This window comes from Cygnus olor, chromosome 7 (assembly GCF_009769625.2).
Source record: "Cygnus olor isolate bCygOlo1 chromosome 7, bCygOlo1.pri.v2, whole genome shotgun sequence".
NCBI classification, from domain to species: domain Eukaryota; kingdom Metazoa; phylum Chordata; class Aves; order Anseriformes; family Anatidae; genus Cygnus; species Cygnus olor.
This window is the reverse complement of record NC_049175.1, coordinates 21099190-21115326: the sequence shown is the minus strand read 5'-3', so window position 1 is coordinate 21115326 and position 16137 is coordinate 21099190. Positions and strand designations below refer to the sequence as shown.

Sequence of the window (16137 nt, the reverse complement as noted above, 5' to 3'; positions counted from 1 at the left end):
TTTCCTGCATCAACAGAACTGTCAAATATTAATGCAAGTTTCTATTGTACATCATTTTGACACACATACCTTTAGCCTGCCCTGTCTCATCTTCACTAGGAAGGGTTGTGGGGAGAAAGAAGGGAAAGGAAAAGTCAGGGAAAATCTTTGTTCTTTCAGTGGCAGCTCTCTGTAGCAAAGCCCTCGTGATGAGCCCCGTCTGTCTCACTGGGTACAGATTTAGGGAAGAAAAGGAACAGTTCGTTCTCTTCTGATTATATAAGAATACCCTTGACAGTGTGTTGCTTACTTCAGATTACAACTCTTATCCCAGGATTAGAATGGAAGAAAGTAGGAAAGCTAGCGTTAAACACTTTTTTTTTTTGTCTTTAATATGCCTTTCTTGAAACCTGGAAACCTTGGTTTCTAGGCAGTGGGTGTTATTTTATGTTAGCCTGTAACATTCTAGACGTCAGAGTTTTGCTCAACAAACTCGTATGCTGTTTTCCTCAAGGGGAATATACTTGGCAATTTGATTTACCTCTTTAAAATTTTCTAGAGGACACTTGTCTTTCCAAGTTCTGTGCTTCCACAGACATTTTGTAATGTTTTTCTAATGTGCCTTTAGTCTCCTGTTATTGGATATTTAGAGCTTCATTTCAGGATTGAAAGCACTTCTCTACAGTCTTTGTTGATTAATTTTTAAGAGAAAACAGATGTCCTCTTTCATATGTACACTTAAAAATATCTTCCAGATAGGTAATTAAAGAAAAATCATTGTTCACATTTAATTTCCCTCACAAAAGTCTTGGTGTATTAGGAACTTCTTGACAGAGGCATGCAGAATTAAGCTGCATTTTTTTAACATGCAGCCTAGTTCTTCTCTTGAGGTAAAGGGATCTTTTTAGACCCTCTGAATTTTATAGAGACCATACCATGCTTTCATACAACTTCCTCTAAAGTACACTGGCCACTTACATCTTCTGAGTTGTGCTCCCTGTTATCTGTCAGAGGTGGAAGTGAACGCAGGGTCTTGTGCCCTCCAGGGTAAGGGAGCATTGTGTGTGCAGAGTTCAGAAGCTGCTGGTGTAGTCCTGAGCTTGTGTTTAGTTTTATTCTTTGCTTAACATCTTTACCTGTCAATTTTGTTTTTGTGGTAATTTCAGGTGCACTTACGTTGATGTGTTATCACGCTTTGAAGAATTTTTGGCTAGATTGTTCAGGATTTTCAGTATTAGTTGTCTAATAACAGCATGTATATATTTTCTTAGCCCTAGCATATCATTCAAGACGTAATTAGTGCCCCAGTATTACAGTGTAACAACATGTCCATAAAACACAGTGTATGGTTGTTTTGATGAAAGGAAATTTGGAGATATTGCTTTTATAAACCTGAAAGCTGCAGAGCAGATGTGGAAGAATTACTGCAAGGAATCTCAGCTGGCATATAAAACAGAAGCTGAAGTTTATTTTCTTTTTATTATAGAAGAAAGAACACTTTACTAAGGTTCTGTTCTATTTAAGATTACACAGATCTGAGTTGTTCAGGACTAGCTATGAAATTACATGCACTGATGTGGCACTTAATGGAACAAGGCAACCTTTTTTTTTTTTTTTCTTTAAATAGTACAAGAAGTTCACACATTGATTGTAAAATGCATATTTTTAGAATTTACAGTAATTTTAATAATTTTCCCCATCCACGGAGAAGGATGTAATAGATATTGAAAAGTTCACGTCCTTTTTTAATTCTGCAAGAAATGAGCAGAATAGTAATTACACTTTTTGCAGTCTGACTGTCTGGCTACGTTGATGGAAAGTCCTGGTCATACATACTCATTTCTGAATAACCATTAAGTTAACCACAAGTACTCCCATACTTTCACATTTTCAACACCTAATCAGCCAACCTGAATTTGTAGAAAACAGTAGATTATTATTTACTTGTCTTTTATCGATCTCAGTAAAACATTGAAGTGCCAACCAGGATAAAACATGGGTGTTATGACAGTGCTGAAAGAATTTTTCTCGCTTTATTTTCTTTTTCAATTAATTAATAACTGTAATGCTACATCAGAATTGCAGAAAAGTGTCAAGTGCTTTTTGTGACTTTTCAGAACAATTTGGGCAGTTAATGGACTTACTTGCTTTTCATAAATCTAAATTTAGAGCAATATGATTGTTACTTTTTATTCTATTGTTAGCACTTCTAAAAATATGGTATGGTGAAACCAAATCGACAAATAATAGGTTTCCACATGCATCTTTTATGCCCCTAAGTACCCAAGAAATTGCAATACATTTCTGCACCAATCAAGTGCTGCAGGTGGTGTCACTGTGTTGCTGGGGCAGCCACAGCTGCAGGAACTTAATCTAAAAAGTGGATTGCTTAAGTGTAACATCACAGAAAGTAGTCTTCCATCACTGATGGAGAAGATGGATACCACCTGTCAGATGTTTATTTTGTCCAGAGTTCCCATGTGCTAGCAAATGCCAACCAAGGCTGCCACAGAAAACAAACAAACAAGAAGTAATTGGTTGCACACTGGGCTATCTGAATAGTTCAATCGTATGCTTTCTCAGTAAAATTGATACAGTTTTATTTTTGCCAAGCTGCAATAAACTAACTGCTTAAATACGTGTTTTGAATCTACCTCAGTTTGATTGTTTTAAAGGAGGAAAACAATTGCAGTGCCTTCTCACTGAGGAGCTACACTGGAAAAAGACACGTGAGGGGCTGGGCTCCTCAAGCGCTGCATTGTGCATGCAAACCCGCCTTGGTTTCCTGAGCACCGTCTGTGTTATGCTCTGGGTTTGGAAGCTCTCCATGCATGACAAAACGGGGGATTCCAAAATGCAGAGTGATGAGGGGGAAACTGGCTGGCATTAGGTGAACTCCTTGTAAGATGGAGTTCCCAAGTTGCGCGGTGGAGACTGAGGACTCAGCTAGCTCCATGAAGGACTCCCTCATTTCCAAATCACCTTTATTTGTAATTAATTCCTTGTCAATTCACTTCCTTTTACTTCGTTTTGTCCTCTTCAGACACTTTCGTCGACATCCATACAGATCCCTGTGTTTGTACTGCCTCTTTTTCTAGGATGTTAGTTCCCCCAAAGCTTTGCATGCTCATATTCCTAAAACACATCCACTTTCCTAACGTAATGGCAGTGTTAGCAGTCATTCAACCAACCAGGGCATTAGTAGCAGATCAAAGTGCCTTACATGTAAGGTCATTCCTCAGAAAGAGTAAAATGCCTTCTTTAAAGTACTACACTCAGGTAGGAGAATATGATAAATATGAAGCAAACACATGATGAAGACATTCAGAGTATGGGGTTTCAGAAAAATGCTTTGCGCCAGATTGAACAGCAAAAGCTGCCAGTTATTTTTATTTAAACTCTATCCTAATTCATGAAAATGATATAAAAGCTTATATAAGATAACTCTGGTACATTTAGACTTTATTACATAATACTTAATGTCCCAGCCTCAATATTAGAACAGGCTCTGAAAAGCACTGCCTCGACATTTACTTGTAGGATGAGGCAAGCTTTCACTGAATTGTGTACGTCAAAATTATATAGAGCTTTGGTCCATCCTGTGGACTTCGAATGACAGCCATCTGAGTTATTGGAGAGGTAGAAGAACCATATATTTATATGTTATATATATATATATATGTACACATACACACATACACATGTAACATATATCTATATATATAAAAGGTTTATAATTTCCATACTGAAGTAGTCTTGGAAGAGTTGGGTAATGCCCACGTTAGCACTGTGGAACAGTTGTCAGTTTCTGCAAGGCACAGTTTCATTTTGATATTACTAATTTCAAGAAGGTCATGTATTATACACGTGTCAAATACCCTATTTTGATGTGAAGATTGCATAGTGTTAGCAAATAGGATTTGCTTTTTTCAAGTATTCAAACTTATAAAAGATTTCTCTTAGTCTTGAGCTGATGAAGTTTCATTTACAGGCATGTCCTTTAAGAACAGCTGGAGAAGAAACAGGCACAAAATGTTTGATAACATTGAACTTTGTGTGTATGTGCAATAAATACATAACTGTGGCCTTATTTAGCTGTAGTATGGACAAGCTTTCTGTAGCTCAAAAAATAAGTGATTCTAGTGATATTAATATCAGAATTAAGTCCTATGAGAACAACAGCCTATTGGAAAAGGCAACAAAGCTCCTGGCAATTCACACAATTCCATTCTCATTTCCTCCATGTTATTAATCATTAAATCTCTGTATGTGCATGTATTATATATCCATGCAAAGCAATAAGTTTCAACAAATTTCAAAGGAAAACACTACAAGATTTTGAGATACACTTTTTACGTAGTGGGCACTTTGAATAATCCAATATGAAGTATCTGAACATTAAGAACAGCAAAAGTACTAATTCTGAATTTTTAAACTAATTTTAAAAATATTTTATGGCTTTAACAGTTCTGGCTGGTTACATAAGCAAATTGTTGCATTGGTTCTTGAATTTGCTCGAATATACACTGTGGCAGGTTGCCAGTAAAGGATCCGAATGCTAAATTGGCCTTGTAGACAGTTTGTTGGTTAGACATGGGCATTAAAGAAAATGGTTTTATAATAGAGGTTTTATAATTTATTATATGAATAACATATTGTGCTGGCTGCTTGTTTAAAGTGATGACAGAGCACTGGCAAGTTAGCTCACTTATTGGTTTCTGACAAATCCCTGCATACAATAATAATTTTGTATCCAAAGTAAAGGCATAATTAGGAAGTGATAAAAAAACTGTCTTTTGTTAAAACTCCTTTGAAATTGTAAATCAGGAGGAAAAAGCCTAAAAATAAAACACTGTTCAACAGGATTAGTCAGGTGAACTTGAACAGTAAATGGGATTGTACAAAGATAGATGAATCTCATTAGCTTAGACAAATCAGGCTTTATTGTTTGGATGCTTGGGACAATACTCCATCCTGGTTGAAACATGTAATTTCATTCAAGAAACAACTCATTTTATAATTACTAATTTATCAAAGACTTTCCTGTGCATTTGAGAAACTTTAAATCTGAGACTGTATGAGGAAGCAATAAAGCAGCCATCTCAATACTGAAGATTTTCATTGTGGCTGTATAATTTGGTCTGGAATGTCAATGTTGATTACTTACTACTCCAATATTGCCAATTTTTATGTACTATTCTTTACCCCCAAGTTCTCATAGATTAGTCCATTCATCAATATGCATTTTCCATCTTTTGTTTTTAGGAAAGATTAACAGAAAATTATGGTGTAATGCCTTTATTCATTTGGTAGTGTTAATACTTTGACTTCCATTGTTTACAGCACACCCTGAATTGTAATATGAAGTAAAGCCAAGTTGTTCCTCTGGTGTCTAAAAGACTTGTATTCTAGTACAATTTCTAGCTTTAAAAATAAAAATAATGAAATAACGGTGTAGCAAAAATTCATACCAAAAATAGATCTAAGTTATATGGTAAGAATACAGCTGAGGCATAAAAGGCCTTGTTAATTGGATCTGTATCAGGAGTTACTCCACTGAAATATGAAAATTATCAGATTAAAACTTATGTAGCCCCCCAAAAAGCCATAATGCAATGATTCCTTATTTATAAAGTTATCCTTATCAGAAATACTTTTTCTTAGTGATATGTAAAAACAATGCTGATTTTCTTCCAAATTTACTTCAAAATATTTTGTAGCTCTTCCAAAGATTAACTGGAAGACGAATTCTCTAATGATTCAAAAGTCAAGCAGCTAATGTAAATTCCAAAGAGCTACATTAAGCATTTCATCGTATTAGTGATTTTAAGAAGTTATTTATTTTATCATTTTTGTTCTTTCTTCCTAATTGAAATGTCAAAAATTTTCAAGCGTGGTCACTCAGCTTTCAGGATGACCTCTGTGGCAGCTGCTGTTTATAACAGTCAGCTGGGCAAATCAAACCTCACATCACGTAAAGGGACACTAAGTCTTTAATATAGTCGCAAAGCCCCTGGAACATAAGAAACCTCCAGTCCAGAGTTAATCTTTTAAAATCAGTTCCTGAGATTCAAATATTTTGTTTTCCATATGTTGATTATATTGAATCAGCAAAGAAATGGCACAGATTTTGATTATTTGTCTAGCAAGCACAATAAAGTAATTTCAATATCAGGCATTTACTGAAATAATAGCTATTTTAGAGGAAACTGTCATTTCATAAAGATTTTTCTGCTGGGGCAGAGTCACTATCTGCTGAAGACAGGGCTGTGCTTTGCAGAGAGTTGGGCTGCCCCACCGGAGCCGTCTTTGCAGTGTTTCTGCTGCCTCTGTCTGTGTAGACCGAACCATTGGGCTGAAAGAAGTGAGGAATTCACTACAGATAAGGCCTACATGTTCCTTTGTAAGAAAAAATGCCTATCCATTAGTAAATCACTGATTTTTTTGCTGTACTAAAACCAGAGTACAGTTAAGAAGACAGTCCTTATTTTCATGTGTTTCTAATTTTCCTTTAGAATTTGTTTGCATGAGTGTGTGTGCATGCTTTTCTGCAGTCCTAGCTGAAGGGTGAATTTTGGTGCTAAGCCTGAGGAAAAACCTTTGGGCTTTTTTTTTTTTTTAAATTAAAAGCATATTTTACATGTTTTTTGTAATTTGTTAAATAAATTGTTTGAATATATTGTTACAGAATACCATGATTAAAGACAAAATACCCCTTTATACATTAGGTTTTAGGCAAGTGAAGTCGAGTTCAGAATGTGCACACACGCACACACAAAAAGCCAGGTATTCTTGAGCACTGATCCTAGCACTGTAGCTGCTTTTTCTTCTGGATGCTGTGAAAATTGCCTGAGTAAGTTTGCACAGCTTTGGTTCCCCCCTCTGTGTAATGCAAATAATACTTACCATCTTGCAGGGATGTGTGGAATTTAATATTTATGCATCACTTGAAGTTGAACTAATTTTTTTAACTCAAACTCCAAAAACATGGTGGGTTACTTGTTAAGAGCTAAAAGACACATCAATATTTTCTGGAAGTCCTGTATTTTTCTCTAGCTATAAATATTCTGTAGAACCCTAGATTAATAAAAAAATATATCTGAATCTCCACCTTGAGCGTATGCATTTGCTTTTTGTCGCTGGTGGATCTAGCAGCACGGAGAAACGGAAGTGGATTTGTTGTCTTTCTGCGTTGTCAGGCCAGATACAGAAGGGTACAGTGTGATGAGTAACAGCTAGTTCTCATGAAAAGCTGGGGAACTCGGGTACAGTGAGAGAAAAAGGAGATCTGAAACATTCTTAAAGCACTTTCTGCTTGGTCAAGAAAGTTAAAAAGAAACCATGCTCCACAAGTCCAGTCTGGTTCAGCAAAAAACATAGTTGCTTCCTATGTGTAGTGCTGAGGTCAGGCAGCTCAAAATTCACTCCTGCAAACCTGGGTGTTCCTAAGGAAATCTACTTGCAGCACCTCAGAGGACCACGTACTTCAGCTGGAATGGAAAGAAGATGGCTTGCTTCAGCCACAGGTGTGTAATTACTGCAGACTCATCTTTCTCATGATTTGTGTATAACTTCTAACTTGGATTCGAAGGAATAAATCACATTAAAAACTAAGTAGTTTCTAACTGGCATGCTCAGTTGTCCCACTGGTGTGTGTTTGAAGTTACACAGATGCTTAATTATTTTGATTATGATCAAAGAATCCTGAGTCAAGGGTACAGTGACTTCTCCAAATTTTCCATTCTGTAAAATGTATCACTTTCTTTTCAGTACAGTATACCTTTTATTGGTGGAGTATTGCAAGCTGAGAGAAAGTGCGAACACATTGTGAAGGAAAATTTATATATATTTTTTTCCACTGGAATAATGTGATAATAACTTTCCTGCCCTTTTAAAACAACTGGAAAAGCAGGGAGAAACTGGAAAAAGCTTTCATGGAAAGGTTCCTGTTGCCTGTGTGTTTAGAGGATAATTCATTGTCACTGTTGTAGTGCTGAAAATACATTGCATGATCAGTTATAAAGTAGTTACTGTGCCTCTGATACTAAAAAATGTAAAGTACAGTAGCATATTAGTAATGGACTGTATTCGGGGTCAAAATTCAGTATACTGAAAGAACACATGAAAAAAATATAGATTCTACAGAACATGAATTGGAAAGGATCGACTAGTCCAGTTTTACTTTTTGCAAACTATTGTGTTACAGCATTGCTATGCAGTGAATGGAATCTGGGCCACACTGGAGGCAAGGGGAAGGCTGCAATTTTTTGAAGGACATAGATCTTATCCGATACGTACTGTAGTACAGTACAGAATGATTAATATTACAAGTTAATTAGCTGGTTTAGTTCAGATTGTCCATGTCTCTTCTCCTAAGCAGCAACTGATTTTGATGTTTTGCTGCTAAAAAGATTGAAGTGTTTTGCCATGGTGGACATTTTCTCTCTTTATTCTGGTAATCAGAACCTGTAGGCCACTGCAAGAACCAAATTGACTAAGTGTAATTCCAGGCAGTGCTGAGCGACTAAATACAATCACACTGTGTCTGGCATGATTTATTAAGAGAAACAATATAAAGTCTTTGAAAATACATAACTTCCGTAGACTTTCTGTGGGTAATTTCATTGGCTGTTTGACATACTTCTTCAGCTGTTGTGTTATCCTCACACAGCAGTTATGACAATGAGGTGCAGGGTGTTTGCTGAAGTAACGGAGTACAACATATAGCAGTAAATCCGCCTTTCCAGTGTTCAGATTTGTTCTTCCCTTAGAAAACAGCGTGACGAGCTCCTTGCATTGGAAGGGAACGAAGTAAATTAACTGTAAGTTTTACAGCCCTGTACTAGGACACGATCTCCACATACCTTGGTTATGAGAATTGGTGCCCTTCGTGTAAAAACGTCCAAAATAAAACCGTGTTATCTATGGCCAACTTACACCTCTTTAAAAAAGTACAATAAATAAAAAAGGGAATGCTTCCTTCAAACTGAAACTTTTTGAGACTTTTTCTTCTTGTTTTACCCTGCATGGAAAAGATCTCATGCAAAGATGCACAGCTGACTTCACCGAAACTGTATTTTTCCACCGTGCGGCTGGAAGCCGTTCAGGGTTTCCCCCACACCCCTTCCACAGGCTCCGCTCTTTCTTCCCGGAGATAATGGCTGGCACGGGCGCGCAGCGCACGGTCCCGAACCCGCTCCTCAGCTGAGCCGTTGTTTCCACTCCCGCAGCCCGCGCTCCTCACCGGGCAGCGACCAGGGTGCTGACGAGAGACAGAAAAGAAAATAACAAGAAGGAAAGAGAGCACCTCGTGGGCTGCTGCCGGGCGGGGGTCGCGCCGACATTCCGATGCGCTGAGGCAGCCGCGGCCCAGCCCGCCCCCGGCCCAGCCCCCGCTCCGGCCCCGGCCGCCGCTGAGGGGGGGCGTGAGGCGATGCCTCCGGGCCGGCTCCCGCTCGCCACGGGCTCGGGGACGGCGCCGGGCGCTTAGGCGAGAGGTAGGGGTCGGGTCTCCCGCGGTCTGCCCCTCAGCGCCCCGCTGCTCGCAGGGCTGGGGGGGGGGTGGGGGGTGGGAAGATAACGGGACCCCCCCGGTGGGCACGGCCGGCTGCAGCGCCGCCCCCGGGGCCGCGGAGCGCACCCCGCCCGCTGCCGGACACCCGCTGGGGGCGCGGGGCGGGCGCTCCCCGGGGATCCCGCCCCGGCGGCCCCGCGGCTGAGTCAGCCGGCGGCGCTGCCCCGGGGCACCTCCCTCCCTCCTCCTCCTCCTCCTCCTCCTCCTCCCCCCTTTCCCTCCCTCCGCCGCCGTCCCGCAGCCCCCGCCCCCAGCCCCGTCCCGCCGAGGCAGGCGCTGGGCTCGCTCCGCCGCCACGGGCAGCGGCGGCTGTGGAGCTGCGGGGGCGGCCCCGTCCCGCAGAGCCCGCCGCTGGCCCCGGGAGGAGGAGGAGGAGGAGGAGGAGGAGATAAAGAAGATGAAGATGCCGGGGGCACGCTGAAAGGTGCGTGCCCTGCTCGCCCCGCTTGAGCGGCCGTCGGGCTCCCTTTCGGCCATGTTCCTCGCCCCCCGCAGGGCTGCGGAGCCCCCACATTCAGCCGCCGCTCGGGGGGCTCTGCCCGTGCCCTGCGAGCCCTTGCGGTTCCCGCTGGCTTTTCGCTTTTTTTCTCTTTTATTCCCGCTCTTCGCTATGGAAGCGCGGGGGTGCTGCAGGGGCCCTGAGCCCGCAAACACTCGGACAAGTGCCTTGGGTGAAGTGTTTGTGGGATCGGGGCTGGGGAGGCGGGTGCGGGGCTTATCGGCGCTGCCGCACGCTCTTGGGATGCCACCGGCATAGGTGGTGTGGGGAGGAGCCCGGGGAGGCGGCTCTGAACCAGGTTTCTGGGGAAGGAGCTGTGAGAGCGGACTCGAAGGGTACAGGAACGCGTACAAAATCAACCGTGCTTCAAGGATCAGTCAAATGCTTGGTGTTCCCTAGTTAAGGAGCTCGTGTGAAGAGTAGAATTAGGCTTGCTGTTGTATTTATGCAACAAAAGTTTGCTAAATATTTTAATCCCGCGCACGTTATATACTTGCGTGTTTGAAAGGGTGTTGGAGAACCCGCCGGTTATGGAAGAGCCATTCAGCAACTGTTGCAGGGCAGCGATCGCTGTGTGGTTTAAGAAGTCATGTGTTTCCAACTACAGATAATCCCCTCTGATCCCTGATACCTCATCCTGTGAAAAGTCAAAGGCAAACAACCTGTGTCTGTGATTGTTACGAAAACAAAATGAAAAACGCCTAAACAAATCTGGGAGCAATCAAACAAGGTGAAAGCAGAACCAGATGCAACGTTCAACGTGCTAATTAAAGTGCTTGGTGTTTTGTATGGCCAGTGAGACACTACAGAGAGAAATTCCCAAGTCATAAAAGACTATGTCCTCTCTGTACATAAGTTAGTAAAGGTTTACTGAAATCTCTTAGTTGTATAGAGTCTATTCATGTTCTGCTATTTTGAGATATTAATGTAGTACATCGAAGAGAGCTCATTCCTGTTTTCGCCCATGCTAAAAGTTTGTTCTTAAGACTCTTTGTGACCACAGACCGGAGGGTGCAGCTCCTGGCCTCCCAATTCATGATGATTTCATGTGATTTAACTTACCCAATAAAAGTGTACTGTTCAAGCCAGGGTTCTGACAGTTTAATAAAGGGAAAAAAAATCAAAGTCTCACTTTGTTTGAGAAACTTGAAAGCCATACTACAGAATGAAAAGTTTCTGAAAACTTTGTCTGCTGAAAATCATAGAACAAGTTCGTGAAAGAGTTGATGAGATAACTTAAGGTTTAGGAAACTTATAAAAAAATAAATTCTCTATAGTAAAAGTTAAGCAAAATAATGTTGTGAAACAATTTGACCGCTGTTTTTAAGTACCTGCAGAAGAAAGTTTTTGTTTGGTTGGGTTTTTTTTGTGTGTGCATGTGTCAAGGGACAATTTTATTTAAGAGAAATATGAATATTAAGATCCAGTGAATAAAACTTGCACCAAAATCCAGAACGGAAGCAAGACATTTATGGAAAAGACACTGTGTAGCTGTTCATGAAGGACTGTGGTAGATATTTGATGACTGGAAATATTTAGCTCAAGATAGCGGCTCTTTTTTGGAGAAGAACAGTTGTAATTTAGCAATAGTTCTTGGATTTGAAACAATAATTAGTTAAAGGAAGACTTGAGTTATAAAGGAGACAAAAAGTAATTAATCCATGTCCATCATTTGCATAGGGATTTTTCATTAAAGATTGCTTAAAAATAGTTTAAATCAGCTTAATTTATCTGCACGTAAGTGGTTCTTTGGTGGTTTAAAAGAAGAAAATCTTAAAGACAGCAATTTGGAAGAAGGATGGTCATTTTGTTTTCTGTTTGTATGGCACCAACCACAAAATGGATACTGGTTCATGACTGGGAGCCCTAGACTTTATAAGTGACAATAGTATTATTAACAATAATTCACATCTTTTTTTTTTTTTTTTTTCTTTTTCCCATGTACTTTTTGAAAATTCCAGTAACCCAAACGCTGGAGTGAATCATGCGGCTCCAGCAGGGACAGACTTAGTGTCTCACCTGTTCACACTGTAGCCGTTGGTGGTTTCATTTCAGCGAGGGCTATCAGGTTGTGTTGGTACCTTTCATGGGCAGTCTGATTAATTTTTAAAGAACGCTGGTCATCACGGCTTCGTTATAGAAACTTAGCATGCTAACGTGAAATCCATGTTTTTCCTTAGGTTAATTTGGTCCCTTCTCGAGCTGCCTTTACTTGCCTTTAGAAGAGGTTGCTGCACGTGTACTTGAGGGCCTTTGTGGCTGAGTGCATATTAAATGAGAGCTGTGCTGCTTACTCTGTCTTCTGCTCTATTTGTCTTGGCGGACCTACACGTGTATCTGATTGTGGGTGGGGTTTCCATAGTTGTGGTTCTGCCAAATATTGGTCATATTTCACTCTTAGATTTTCTTGAGCAAAGCCTCCTCAATTTACAGAAAATACAAAAAAATAATGGGATTTGTGTTTAAGAGTCGAGGATAAAGTGGTGGCAGTGGCATTTCCCTTGTATTTCCTATATCGGGAGCTCTAATATATTCACACCCCACCCCCATTCTTGAGGTACAGGATTTTGTTCTTACTTGAAACAGTGGAGTTAATTTTTTAGATACATCACTGTGGGATGAAAATCTGTCCCTTGGTGGTCTCATGTATATCAGACCAATCTCCGTGGGACAGAGTGGCATGCTGACATCTTTGTGCAAGACGTAATTAATGTCACTGGTTTTAAGCTAGGCCATCTATGGTACTCCCTTCTTCAATGCCCAGTCATTCATAAATCATCCAACATGTTCAAACAAATGCTACACGTGCTTGCCATCAGTTACCAAAAATGGGTGAACTGTCAGAGCTAGAAGTACTGACCTCAACTTTAAGCTCTTTCCACCAGATGTATCCTTCTTTCAGATCCCACTACATTTCTTGAATTTACAAACTGCCGGTAATGGAGCCTCAGGTAATTCTGGCTCTTTCAGTGAACAGTTTAAAGTAGCAGAGACCCAAACCTTGTGAAATATGTGACGTGACAGAGAGCCGCCTTCTGTGCTCTTGACATCTGAAATTCTTCCCAGTATAACTTCTGAGTATGGAGACGATACAGGCTTCAGTCTTGTGCAAGGAAGTATATTCTGTAGGCCAATGTATTTACTGTAATATTTCATTCATAGTAGTTTGAGGCATATCTTAATAGTTTAAGTAGGCTGTCAACTCTTGGATACTTTTTATTCTATGTTGCTACCACTAATTAATACTTAATTTGGTACAACATTTTCAATGGAGCAGCTCATTTAAACAAATTGAATATTGTTAGATTTTGCAAATGCTGTACCACTTCATAAGTAAAAAAAGAATATTGAAAATACTGGAATATTTCTTTTTTGTTGTTGTTCATACTGAAATGTTTTAAATAAGACAGAAAAACTGGAAACATTGAGCGCAAAGGCAAAGCTACCATTTAAAAACATTTATTTTGGGGGTAATGGTTTTATTCCATTAGTATGCACAAGTGCTGCATAACTTGCATCTAATAATAGTATGTTTTCTTAAACAGATGACTCTCCAGTTGCATTGACCTTGCCTTGTGTCGTAGGACCTTGCTGTCTGTTGTTTCAGACAATGCGCTGATGTGAGATCTCTCCTCCCACAGTATTTTTCTGCATCTGTGCTACAGCACACAGCAAGAATGCTGCTGCAGCGATCTCTGGTATTTGAGGTTTTCATTACACTGCATCTTCGTTCTAACATTTTTATAATGCATTCCTTTATTCCAAATACAAAACTCTATTGCTTGGATTAGGTGAAATTCTTCATGTAGCAGCACAAGGATCTTTCAGCAGTATTAATGGCATTTGGTTTCCCTCTGGAATTCAGCAAGATAAAAAAGGGGTCATGTAGCAGAGGAGCTACTGCTTTGTCCACTACCAGCAACTCGCATTAAAGAACAACCTGTAGATTTCCTCTTGTAGAACTTCCTTGATGTCAATGCCTCCTTTTAAATTCCCTCAGGATTGCTATGACTGTTTTGAATTACAGCTACCTACCAAATTGAAAAGGAAAAACAAAACCCAGTGTTTTAATATCCAGGCTGAATTACCTTCTGAAGACAATATTCTATTTTTGTTCTAATTTTATGTAGTTTTCATACTCTTAACATTTCATACCCTTAACATTTTTCAAACGCATTTTTCTAATGTGTAAATGTAGATTATAGTTAGTTATTTAGTTTATGTTAAAATGCATTTATAATCTGATTATGTTGTCGGTGGGCAGAGATTTCTAAGAATTGGTATTACTACTAACTTTTAGTAACTAAAATTCTGATATTTTTCAAATATATTGGATGTTCTGTGAAAGTCTGCTTTATTTCTTCTGAAAGCTATGGGAAAAGGATCTAACTGCAGGTATTTCTTGTGAAAACTTCAAGTCTCTGCTCAGTTTGTTTGCACCCATTTTAGTTCAACAGGCTTATGGGAAGTGGTGAGAAAAGAGGAATATCTCTCCAAGGCTGCAACTGCCCAGATCCCAGACTGTAAGAGAGGCTGTCTCCCTGTTTGTTTCTGTAGTTCGTGTTCACGCTTTAGCTGTGCTGTGAGCTGCTTTTCTGTAACATCTTGAGTGGCAAAGGTGTCAAAGAGTACCAGGCAGATAATGTTCCTTGAAGTCTTTCATATTGCAATACTTTGCATTTTTCAGATGAATAATACTCCGTAACGTGACTCCTCTAGAGCCCTTGACATTTTTCAGTGTAGCTGTTACTTTTGTGAATGGTCTGTTGTTTGCATGTTTCCCCAGAGAACAAAGTGGGCATACAAAAAGGGGGGAATCTTATATAATTACCTTTGATTTGTTGTGGTTGCACCTTTTCTTTTCTTTCTTTCTTTCTTCTTCTTCTCCTTTTTTTCTTTTTTTTTTAAATAATTGTGCATTTATGGAAGAGGCAGCAAAAATGGGAACTATAAAATCAAACAGACAGTTGCGTATATTGGAAATATTTTAATCTTAATAACCACTCAAAATGTTGCTGTTATAAGTGATTTGAATATACATCTGCTCTTATTCTGTGCTTTAATTTAGCAAAGTATAAACAAGAAATCCCACTTCGGTGGTGGTGTTCGCTCAGTAGACACAGAAATGAAATACAGACAAACATTTTATAAAAAAGAATGGCTTCGTATGTGTCTTTAACTAAAATCTCCATGGCTGCCTGTTTAGAGACATTCCCAGTATCATTAGTCTGAGCAATTTAGGTATGTGAGGCCAATTACAGGGCTTTTCCTTTGTATGTTTTATTTTACTAGGATGAATTGGGAAAGTAGCTATCACCATGTCATCATCTGCCACTGAAAGACAATTCTGGCAAGTGACACCATCCAAATTAAATACACTAATCTTTGGATGGTCTTGATACCAATATGCAATATGTAGACTCAGTGGTTCACTTCCAAGACGGTGTGTTTGACTTCGTTTTACCTTTGTTTGTTACAGAATGATCTGTTCTTGTAAGATATGGCTGTTGGGGGGCGCTTCTAGTTGCGTGGTGCTCCCTGCACACCAGTAATTCATCTAGTTTCAAATTCTGCTCATTCCGCATGCTTTCCAGTTTCACCTTCATCTCCATAGTGCCAAATCTTGTGTCCTTTTATCCAGAGTCAGATGCTAAGCAGGTGTGGTTGATACTGGGGGAGAGTGACACCTTTCAATTCTTTTGTCTTTGGTACTTTTGGTTTGACATAACCGCAGTGTGGTGTTAGTGTATTGCCAGTTGTTACCTCAGACTGTGTTATGTGGAGTTAGAGATTGCTTTCCACAAGAGAAAATTCAACGGTTGCATGCTGTCAGTTCCTGCAGCGTGACTTTCGGTGAATGGAAGTGAGGAATATCCCTGTTTTCAGGGTGTGTTTCTGCGTGCCTATCAGGGATGCTTGCCTCAGTGATCATGCCCTTGCATTCCTGCAGACTGTACACCTGCAGAAGCTGGGCCCAGCATCTTGAGAAAGGGTCAAATCTAGTAGAAGGTTGTCTGTGTGTTTACACACTGCAAAGTCTACTCATCCAACAAGCATGTTGCTTGACAGCGCTGTTCCCGTTCCC

General features: G+C 40.0%; 1 protein-coding gene across 4 annotated transcripts in view; it reads left to right on the top strand.

Annotated features, from left to right (window-relative positions):
* Positions 1 to 9805: 9805 nt before the first annotated feature.
* Positions 9806 to 16137, top strand: part of PLCE1 (phospholipase C epsilon 1) — a 154804-nt gene continuing 148472 nt past the window's right edge. For 3 of the 4 annotated variants that reach the window (XM_040563385.1, XM_040563383.1, XM_040563382.1), the window contains exon 1: positions 9813 to 9977. The gene's annotated coding sequence lies outside the window, so the exon portion shown is untranslated. Of the gene's footprint in view, positions 9978 to 16137 lie in introns of all 4 variants that reach the window. The other variant, XM_040563384.1, reaches the window with a different exon arrangement.